This window comes from Euphorbia lathyris, chromosome 3 (assembly GCF_963576675.1).
Source record: "Euphorbia lathyris chromosome 3, ddEupLath1.1, whole genome shotgun sequence".
NCBI lineage: Eukaryota > Viridiplantae > Streptophyta > Magnoliopsida > Malpighiales > Euphorbiaceae > Euphorbia > Euphorbia lathyris.
This window is the reverse complement of record NC_088912.1, coordinates 16,970,654-16,982,768: the sequence shown is the minus strand read 5'-3', so window position 1 is coordinate 16,982,768 and position 12,115 is coordinate 16,970,654. Positions and strand designations below refer to the sequence as shown.

General features: G+C 34.9%; 1 non-coding gene across 1 annotated transcript; it reads left to right on the top strand.

Annotated features, from left to right (window-relative positions):
* Window positions 1-11,563: 11,563 nt before the first annotated feature.
* LOC136225245 (small nucleolar RNA R71) lies at window positions 11,564-11,670 on the top strand. Its single transcript, XR_010686971.1, has one exon. It is a non-coding gene; the product is annotated as a small nucleolar RNA R71 (small nucleolar RNA).
* The last annotated feature ends 445 nt before the right edge of the window (window positions 11,671-12,115 follow it).

The window sequence follows — 12,115 nt, the reverse complement described above, 5'->3', positions numbered from 1 at the left end:
TTTAGATTTAACAATAAATTACTAAATATTATATGATTATTAAGATCTATGTGATTAAAATCGTGTTTTTGGTATAAAATATTTTTGAACAAAGATAGTGATATAAAAAAAAAACTGGCCCCCGACTAAGGATGCAAGTGGGACAGGGATTCCCCATCCCCATCGGTGACCCGCCCCAACGGGGCTAGGGAATCACCGATAAAAAAATCCCCATTGGACGGGATGGGGAATGGTATCCCCGTCCCGTGGAGATCCCCGATCCCGCTACATTAATCCCCGACGGATCTCCAATTATTCCTCATTATAATTAAAATTATACGTTAAATATTATAATTTATAACATTTAACTTAAATTAAATAGACTTATCTTCAAATAAAAAATTAAATGGAATAAATAAAATATTAGCCAATGACTAAATGGATATTTTTCCTAACCTAAACTAAATTAAAGGTATAGTGTTTATGCAATTCTTTCGTACAAAACCTATAGTTAGAAAGGAGACGAGAAAAGAAATATATAGTTATTTTTTAAAAAATATAAATGGTTATTTTTCACGGAGACTGAGATGTGGAATAGAAAAAAGTGTTTTTAAACGGGGATGGAGATCCCCGCGGGAACGTGGATGAGGGATAAATATGTCCCCATCTAACTCGCGGGGACGGGGACGGAGACGAGGAATCCCCGACTAGTCGGGGATTGAGATAAGAAATGCATTCCCCGCCCGCCCCATCCCATTTGCATTCCTACCCCGACAGACCAAAATGAGACTTTTTTGGTCTTGAAAAAAAAAAACACAAATCTTTCATTTATTTGTTATGGGTTATGCAACCTCAACCAAAAATGCTTCAAGTTGGAATGGTCTATAAATAATTTTTTTAAAAGTTTAATACATCATTTGTCACTTGAACTTATCCAAAAAAAACTGATTGACTTTGAAGATATATTGCACACGTCTTAAAAAACGTAAAATCATCAGGGTCAGTGTATGTGGTTATAATATTAGAGAATATAAGTTTTATAGTTGAGGAAGTAAAAATTTCTATTTTAATTTATTATGTGAATTATATAATAACATTTTAGGGCACGCACAATACAATTCTACATGCAGTTTATTTTTATTTTTTTACAACCGAGTGATTAAGTTATTACATTTTACGTAAGTTCAAAAGGCTAACTAGATATTTTATGTAAGTTGATGAGACTATCAGAACACTTTCAAAATGGTAATCAAGTTTTTTTTAGATAAGTTCGGGTGAAAACCATGTATTTTTTTTTTTTTTTATGTGTATAAAGATGTATTAAGCTTTTTAAGTAGGAATTATATATGCATTTTAAATTACAGTCATTGAACATTACTCATTTTAACATTGTGGCTATTGAATTTCAATTCTTAACAGTATGGGTACTGGATTTGAAATTTTTTAACACTGGTAGTCAATCAACTTTAAATAACTCCTCAAAATGAAAATATTCAAGAATTAAAGTTGTTCAGAATGACATTTTCCATGAAACTACATTTTTTATTTTCCAAACTCACATTTTTTGGAGTTTTCTCTCTCTAAAAATTCACTATCTTTCCTAACCAAACAATAATTAAATGACCTCAAAACGAAAATTTTCAAGAATTAAAGTTCCATAGAATATCATCAACTCTTTGAATTTTGTATTTTGAGGCCGTCAATGGTCGTTTTGAGGTGTTGAGTGGCCACCAATGTTAAAAAGTGTAAAGTTCAGTAGTTATACCGTTAAATATTGAAGTTCAATGATTACAATGTTAAAATGGATAAAGTTCAGTGGTCATGGATGCCATTTACCTGTTAGGAACATATTTGAATCTTATTCTATTTTATAATTTATGAATATTTTGAATTATTTGGCTATGGGATAAAAAGAAAAACAATTGGTCATTATTGTGTGCATCATATAATGATCATTGCAAGACATAATTGATAAAAAGGTTAAAACATTTAATATGTTGGACGGTTTTGTTTTTGTTTCTGTCTTTAGCTTTTTAGACAGCAGCCAATAAGAGCATCTATAGGGTGATACGGATTGAATGAGAAGGTTTTGATTTAAACAAACAAATAGTTTCTTCTTAAGATTCTTAAGATTAGTTTGAAGAATTTTTTTTTTAAAATAAAACACTTTCTAATTATTTCGGAAGAAATAACAATATTGAAATAAAGTAGTGGACATGTTCACATATCATGAATAGATTAAGAATTGACCGCCTTAGCTAAGAGATAAGCGGCCGAATTCGCTGAACGTTTTACATAAAAGACTGTGCAATTAACTAACTCTTTTAAGATACTAACACAAGATAAAATGACCTCAAAAGGCACAGTGTGGTTTAATAAATTAACAACTTGCAAGCAGTCAGATTGAATCTCCACAGATTCTCGAAATGAATTCTTCAACCAGTAAAGGGCTTCCTGAATTGCAAGGGCTTCAGATAGGCTGTGATCAAATAGTCTGCCTAGTGCTCCATGACTCACTATGATACATTCACTTTGGTAATCTCTAATGAGAAAACCGAATGAACTCTACCCTGCTTCTTTGAAGATGCCAGCATCTAAAATTTTCCTTCAGTTGGTTTACGCCAAACTGATGTGTTTGTGGCTGTTATAGGGACTGGGCTACCAGAGGGGATCTGAGCCTTAAGTCACTCATCGTATGCCAGAAGACCGGATGACAAAATCTGCGTAGGGCTGCTCCTTTTATTTTTCCAAAAAACTTCATTTTTGTGCCTCCAAATGGACCATAATGTAGCAGAAATCTTCGAGATCAGTTATGGGGTGAAATTGAGGAAACTCAACCAGTTTTTGAAGTCTGTAATTACATCCACTCGCCTGTCATTAAATAAGTAACTCCACATTAATCCTAATAGAACAGTAACTCAAGCTCCAATGGGAGCTAATTTTGATTGATTTCATATAAGTTTCGTCAATAAAAAAAATAAGGCTTATATACCTCTAATAAAAGTATGCAAAAATATCAAAGTATCTCAACTAGGATTACAACTCAATACGTTAAAGATATGATTAGAATGGAGATAGGGATAGGTGGCCAAATGGCAATTAGGATAATAAGCGTAGTGGAAAAACAATAAATAAGGTAATGGCATAAACAGTAAATAAGAGGATGGCATCTCTTGTTCCCCAGTTCACCTTGGCGTGTAAGTCATCTCCACATGGCGTGTGGGTGTGTGACACGCCGTGTGGCCTTGATCTAAGGCAGCCTAGCTTCGTAAGGCTAAAATTAGCCTCAGATATGAAATCCTAGCTCCATTAATGCTTCGAATCAAATCTCCATCCTCACAAGTTCACACGATGTGTGGGTATGTCACACGTCGTATGGATTACATTTTGAATTTCAGGGTTTTTTTAAGCACTCCACACGTTGTGTGCCCTTATCCACACATTGTGTGGGCTCCGTCCTGCCACTTCCTTCAGTAGCTCCTCGGCTCACACGGCACGTGGCTGATGGAACACACCGTGTGAGATTCTTGCCCTTATTGTCTTAGTTTTCCACGTAAGATGCCCACATTATTCTCCCTTTCTTCAAAGGAGTTGGACCCCGACTTGTCCTTGGCAGTTGCAAAAGGACCATCTGATTTCTATGGGCTTAGATCTCGCACATTCAAAGTTGTTGACATCTTATCGAGCCAATTAGGGAGGGTTATATGATAAGCATTTGCATTCACCTTCTTTGTTACCTTATAAGGACCGTATTTCCTCAGTCGGAGCTTACTACTCGGGACACTAACAAGTCTCTCATTGCTTAGATGCACCATTACCTCATCTCCAACTTTAAATTGGAGATCTATCTGATGCTCATCCACCTTAGCTTGATATTCCGCTCCTCGATGATGTTAGCCGAATTTCGCAAGTGCACGGTCTCGCTTGTAGTAATAAAAGATATCGATCCCACAGAAAACGCAATTGATACTTAACTTATATTGTTTCTTTATTCGTTTTCTCGAGGTTTATAGAAGATCATTAATTTGATAATTGAATTTATCTAACTTAAATGTTCTAATCTAAACTAATCCTATGAAGGCAAGTGTACCTTAGTCGTGTATCAAGTAATAAAGTGAAAGTAGAGTATCGTTCCCACGAGGATGGTGATTATAAGTACTAATCTTTTTGCTCACTAACTATTATTTAAACAATCGAAAGGTAGAGTTTGGTGGGCACCAAGTTAAGACTTAATAAACAAGTGAAATGAAAATTAGACAAAATTAGATAAGAGAATACTTATAATGAAAAAAACTAAGGCTTCTAGCTTCACCTAACCTCTTTGCTTGGTAATAACACTTAACCCCTTTTAAGTTGTTTTATCCTTTTTAAGATGATGATTTTTTTCTTATTAACTGATAGTTCTCGAGATTGGTTCTAAACTCTCGACTAATTACTTTCCCTTAGTCCGGCTCAAGGAATTAATCAAGAGAAGCATTAAGTTTTATCAACCTAAACCTTTTTAACCTACTTTACCTTGGTCCGGATAAAGTGATTACTTAAGATTCAAGAAAAATCGCTCGAGTAATTAGTTCTAAACTTTCGATTAATTACTTTCCCTTGGTCCGGCTCAAGTAATTAATCCAAAGAAGCATTAAGTTTTCTTAGTTCCAAACCTTCGATTTATTACTTTCCCTTGGTCCGGCTCAAGTAATAAATCTAAGATTTGCAATAAGATTCATGAAAAAAACCTTGGAAAACCAATAAGCCACACTAAATGGTCATTAGGTCCAACTTATGAATTTCGATTAATCAATTTAATCACGGTCAATATAAACGATTAATTATATTCAAGTAGAGAGTTCGCCCATCTCCTACAAGCATTAAGAATCATAAGTTAGTTCTTAAAAAATGATAAACACAACTTAAATAGGTTAAACGTGATTACCACATAATTAAGATTAAGATCCGCTTTTAGCCTTAGTTAAGGAGGTTTTAGCCCATGGTTAGATTAAAACACACCTTAAAAAGATGGGTAATAGAGTTCATAGTAATAAAAGAGATTAAAGTTTAGAAGAAACCGTAATGACGATTGTCGAATGAACTTCTTCGATAACTTAAAACTTACTTTTATTGAATGCACTCTTGCACAAACAACAACTTGAGCACAATAACAACAATTACAACAACACAAACAACTGATTTTTGAAGAGAAAAATCAGCAAAATAACATTATAGAGGGAGAAATTAAGCCTAAGCTTAGTGTATCTTCAAATGGCACCCAAGACCTCCTTTTATAGTAAAATGGCACACATAATTCCAAAGACCAAGTCATCCTTATGGCCTCCCACTCCTTTATCTTCTGAATTTAGCATTTAAGAGAGCATTGTGGAAGATTTTAATAATTTAGGAGTTGAAATGTGTAAAGGTGTGAAAGGAATCTTAGGCTTCAACATATTCATCAACTTTGGATAATTTTCTGGGCTTGATGCACTTCGAATTTGGAGATGATTATTATTAGTCATTTGTTCATCTTTCTCTTAGCTTTCCAACGCATTTTGAATCGCATCAATCCGAGTCTGTATGAGGAAGATAAGTTGAAAATACGAAAATGTGTCAAATCTGTCCTAGTGTGAACAATTAGACTTTATCTTACAGCACCTATCCGCGACGAAGTGCACGCTGGGTGTCACTAAAACTCCTTTTTTCTGGTCCCTTTTACTCCTGAGTTGCCACCTTAACCACCGACTTGGTTATTTGTACCGAAAACCTTGCGAAAGTGCCTAGAAAACATACAAATTGGCTTAGATACATAAAATGAAGAAAATATATAAAAACCATTATTAAACTTTATTAAAATTGTACAAAATAACTAGTAATTAAATACTATAAATGCTATAAATTACGACGATAACAACACCCCCAAACTTAAGCTTTGCTTGTCCTCAAGTAAAAAAAAAGCTGAAAACAAAATTTATCGTCGAATAAGTTAACGTAAAGACAAGAATTATTTTAATAAAAAATGAGCAAAAATTCTATATTCAAATCTCAGACTATTTCTTTGGATAAAATGATTTGTTTTTACACTCTTATTTTCCAAATGGATATTTTTCATTGTGTTGAATAAAATTGAACCAATTTAAACACCTCGCATGGAAGTCACTCTTACACTCAAGTGTTTAGGACATTGAATTTTTCGCTCAAATCCGACAAAAACACTAACTATTAAAAATTTGCATGGCCAAATCTTTACCAAACGCGACCGACTATAAACACGATCAAAAGGTCTTTAGCGGGTTGTAATGTTGGTTGAAGGTAAAGGTATGGAGAAGAGGAGATTTGTGGGTAAATAAATTCACGGGTAATTATTTGATAGATTCACAAAAGAGATTTTGTCTTTCAGAAATTCAAAATTTTTGTAACGGAAATCTCTCTTTTATATATATATATATATATATATATATATGATACCATATATTTTATTTATTTATTTTATTTATTTTTTCTTCTCTTTTTTTATTTTTTGACTTTATATATATATATATATATATATCGATATGAATTTTATTTATATGTATATATATAGAAAGTATGGAATATACGAAAATAGATAGGTATAACCGTTATATATCGGTAGAAGTGTTTGTCTGAATTTCATATTTATTGTGAATCATCATCTCAATCATATTGGTTACTAATTACCCGTAAATTTAGGGAGAACAAAAATGGTATTTATGAAGGGAATGCGGCTTGTAACGTGGTGAAATGAATGGAATGTCTAGGCTCAAAGGGGTGAACGACGGAGAATGTGTTTATGGTGGGCTACTATTTCGAGTTTGAAATGTGGGGGTAAAACAAGGAAGACCTTAATCATGTCGTGTTTTGAGCTAGACGTGTGAGGTTTTGACCGGTATTTGATGCAAATTCTCAAGTTTCGTGTAATTATGGAACACTCGTGAGAAAAAATGAAGCATTAGTGAATGCTTTTTAAATTAGGTTCAAAAACTCACTTTGGAATGGTAATGTGTGTCAATTAACTCAATTTTCTTCCTCAAAATGTAAATATCGATTTGTTAAATACTGAGTGTAATGGAAAAAATTTTACGTGTTCAAAATAGTCCAAAATTCGTTTACAAAATTTAAGATTTTCAAATAAAATTTCATCCTATCAAAATTTAACATTTATTCTATATTTGTTTGATTTTTTTGTTTGATTAAAGCAACACTTTTAGAATGGGGCTTTTATTCAAAATTATTTAACAAAAACATTTATTTAAAAGCTAAATAAAGATAGTAAAAATAAAGGTAGTAAAAATAAGGTGCAAATTAACACAAAAGTAAAAATAAACGTATGATAATAACAATTACTGAAAATAAAGATAATGTTCTATCATTTACTCTCATCCCCCATTAGTGTAGCGTTTAGTCCCAAAATGCGAAATAACACTAAAGCAAAAAGTAAAGGATAGAAGAACTCCCTGTCTAAGGCAACTGTGAGGATTAGAGTGTTCGGGGTTGATTTGAGGTAGAATTTAGATGTTTTAATGGATGTGTTCGCCGGAAAAGTCGCCGGAGATGAAGGGAGGGGTGGATTTGAGAGCTACAAAAAAAAAAGGGTTAGAAAATAAAATAAAAAGAAAAAGAAAAAGAAAAAGAAAAAGAAAAAGAAAGAAAAAGAAAAGAAAAGAAAAGAAATAAATAAATAAGGAGGGTTCATACAAAGAAGAGAAAAAGAGAAAGAAAAGGAAAAGAATATAAAAATAGAAAGGGAGGGGACGGCGTACATAGGGGTAGAATTAAATTAAAACTTAACCAGTCTCGACGAGATGGTGATGCATCTCGTCGAGATAGACAGTTCTAGAGAGTCTTGACTCTCTGGAACTTGTTCATCTCGTCGAGACACGTCTCGACGAAATGTATCTGTAACTTTTTTTGTTTTGTTTTTTAAATTAATTAATTGATTTATTTAGTTTTTATTATATTTTCTTTTTTTTTCTTTTTTTTCTTACTAATTAATAAGATCATTATCTATTATTCTATTTATTTTAATATATATATATATATATATATATATATATATCTTTATTTATTTAGTTATTGAATATATGATAAAAAGAAAAAAATTGAAATAAAGAGGTTAGAAATATCGGGTTGCCTCCCGACAAACACTAAGTTTAACATCGATCAACTCGACGTTATTGAGTGGCTAGTTGCTCGTGGTCGGGGCATTGAGGTATACGACGGAATCGTTCATGCTCGTGTCTCCGGCCTCATATAGTTTCACTCGTTCTCCGTTCACTTTGAATGGTGTCACACCTTCTTGTTGAACCTCTACGACTCTCAAAGGGAATGTTTCGGTTACTTCATACGGCCTGTGCCATCTCGACTTCAACTTACCGGAAAAAAGTCGTAACCGAGAGTTGTATAGAAGAACTTTATCCCCCGGTTTGAATGTTCGTGGAATGATATGCTTGTCATGCCAATGTTTTGTCCGTTCTTTATATAATTTTGCGTTTTCGTATGACGAAAGGCGGAATTCATCGAGTTCGTTAAGCTGCATCAAACGTTTTTCTCCTGCAGAACACATATCAAAATTTAAAAACTTTAGAGCCCAAAAAGACTTGTGTTCTAGCTCTACGGGTAGGTGACATGCTTTTCCGAAAACTAGACGATACGGTGAGGCACCTATAGGGGTTTTAAAAGCCGTCCTATAGGCCCACAAAGCATCGTCTAACTTAATCGACCAATCCTTTTCGGGATGAATTTACCGTTTTTTCTAAAATGCTCTTTGATTCCTGGTTTGATATTTCAACTTGACCACTTGTTTGGGGATGATACGGGGTGGCTACCCGATGGGTGACTCCGTATTTCGCCAATAATTGGTCAAATTGCTTGTTGCAAAAGTGTGTGCCACCATCACTAATGATTGCTTGGGGTGTTCCGAATCTAGTAAAAATGTTTTTCTTTAGGAACTTCATAACCGCCCGAGCATCATTAGTAGGTGAAGCAATCGCCTCTACCCATTTTGATACGTAATCAACTGCAACAAGCACAAACTGGTTACCAAATGAATTCGGAAAAGGACTCATAAAATCAATGCCCCACACATCAAAAATTTCACAAACCAATATACTCGATAGGGGAATTTCGTATTTACGTGATATGTTACCCGTTCATTGGCACTTATCGCAAGATTTTACGAACTCATATGCATCTTTAAAGATCGTAGGCCAATAAAACTCACACTGTAGGACTTTGGCAGCCATACGGTTTGGACCGTGGTGGCCACCGGGTTCATATGAGTGACAAAACTCAAGTATAGATCTTACCTCTTCTTCTGGGACACACCTACGAATTACATTGTCTCCACAAACCTTAAAAAGGAAAGGCTCATCCCATAGATAGTGTTTTGATTCGGCGAAGAACTTACGTCTTTGTTGGTATGTGAGCCCGTAAGGAAGTATATTACCTGCTTGAAAGTTTGCGAAATCGGCAAACCATAGTAATGTTGATACGCTAAACAATGATTCATCTGGAAAGAACTCCTTGATCTCTTTTTGCACGTCGATTTTATGTGGTTCAGACTCCAATCGTGAAAGGTGATAGGCAACCACATTAGCTACCCCTTTCGTGTCTCGTATCTCCAAATCAAATTCCTGGAGTAGGAGAACCCATCTGATCAATCTCGGTTTTGCATCCTGTTTAGATAAGAGATATTTTAGTGCGGAATGATCAGTGTAAACAATAACTTTAGAAAGCACAAGATAAGAACGGAATTTATCAAAAGAGAAAACAATTACTAGTAGCTCCTTTTCGGTTGTGTATAATTTTATTGTGCTTCATTCAACGTCCTACTAGCAAAGTATATCGGTTGAAAATTCTTATCTTTTCATTGTCCCAAACATGCTCTGACTGCCAAATCACTAGCGTCACACATTAGTTCAAAAGGTAAACTCCAATCGGGACTAATCATTATTAGTGCATCAATTAACTTTTCTTTCAATAGTTCAAAAGCGGATAAACATTCCTTAAAAAAGTTAAACTCAACATCTTTCATCAACAGTTGGGTCAATGGCTTTGAAATTTTCGAGAAATCTTTTATGAAACGCCTATAGAATCATACATGTCCTAGAAAGCTTCAGATAGCCTTAACAGAATTAGGCGGTGGCAATTTTGCAATCACCTCCACCTTTGCCGGATCTACTTCTATGCCTTGACATGATACTTTATGGCCTAGAACAATTGATTCATTAACCATAAACTGACATTTTTCCCAATTTAGAACCAAATTAGTATATTCACATCTTTTAAGCACTAGTTCCAAGTTATGCAAGCAACTATCAAATGTTTTTCCAAACACGAAAAAATCATCCATGAAAACCTCCATGAAGTTTCCAATCATGTCATCAAAAATTGCCATCATGCACCTTTGAAAGGTAGTCGGGGCATTACATAATCCGAAAGGCATTCTACGATAGGCAAAAGTTCCATATGGGCATGTAAAAGTTGTTTTCTCTTGGTCGCTTGGAGCAATCGGGATTTGCATGTATCCGGAATAGCCATCTAAATTACACATATAAGCATGTCCCGACAATCTTTCAAACATTTGATCGATGAAAGGTAAAGGAAAATGGTCTTTCCGGGTGGCATCATTCAATTTTCGATAATCAATACACATGCGCCACCCAGTTACCTTTCTTACCGGAATTAGTTCATTTTTTTCATTAGCTTGAACAGTTATACCTCCCTTTTTAGGTACAACTTGTACCGGACTTACCCAACTACTATCCGAGACTGGATAGATGATACCTGCATCAAGGAGTTTTAGAATTTCAGTTTTCACCACTTCCTTCATGCTTGGGTTTAGGCGTATTTGAGGTTGGGCCGTCGGTTTAACTTGTTCTTCCATGAAAATTTTGTGTGTGCAAATAGAAGGGCTTATTCCTTTGATGTTCGCCAATGTCCATCCGAAAGCTTTCTTGTGATCTTTGAGCACATTAATCAATTTTTCTTCCATTTCACCTGTCAAAGAAGAAGAAATTACAACAGGTAAGTTTGAGTTTTCACTTAAAAATGCATATTTCAAATGAGATGGTAAGGGTTTAAGGTCTAATTCGGGTGGCTCTTCCAATGATGATTTGGGTCTCGGTTTGTCCTCTCGAACGAGTTTCTCATATTGATCACGGATCCACATGCAGTCCTCGGGGTCATGATTCAAGTTGGCAATTGTATCTTTTATTTCTTGATCTATCACGACCTCCTCTTGATTCAACCCGAGACCATTTAACACTACTTTTTCCAATGGGTCTTCAAACATGTTATCCTGAAAAATATCCTTAACCAATTAGCCATTAATAGATCCAATTTTTTATTTAACTCATCAATGCCGGATCTTGATGACGAATCAACCAAATATATTCCCACTCTTGTTTCGAGGTTTTTCTCCGCTTGCCAATGAGAGCACCTTTCCGCCAATTCTTAGATTAAATCATAAGCCTTCGTTTGGGTCTTCTTAAGGATGTTTCCACCTGCAGCGGAATCAATTGTGGCACAGTTAGCAAAAGATAAACCATTATAGAAAATACTAACCTATTGCCACTTCTCAAATCCATGATGTGGGCATTTCTTCAATAGTCAATGGAATCGCTCCCACGCATCATATAGTGTCTCTCTCTCAGTTTAGCGAAAAGAACTTATCTCATTTTTGTACATCGCCGTTTTAGATGGAGGGAAGTACTTAGCTAAGAATTTCTTAACTAACTCATCCCATGTCCCAATGGATCCGGCCTCGAGAGAATCCAACCAGTCAGATGCATCATCCCTTAAAGAAAAAGAAAACAATTTTAGTTTAATAGCTTCTGGTGGTACCCCATTTTGCTTAAGCATAGAACAATGTTTAACAAATTTATTTAAATGGGAGTTTGGATCTTCTCTCGGATCTCCGCCAAATTGACCAGAGTTTTGTATAAGTTGGATCATTGTCGGCTTGATCTCGAAGTTATTTGCTCCAATGGTAGGTTCCACGATACTTGAATTCATGTCCAAACGGTTCGGAGTGAGTAGATCCATGATGGAACGTTCCTCTTGTGTCATGTTTGCTCTTCGATTAGCCAACTTCATGTGGAAAGTGCGCTCAATTTCAGGATCGGGTAATAAT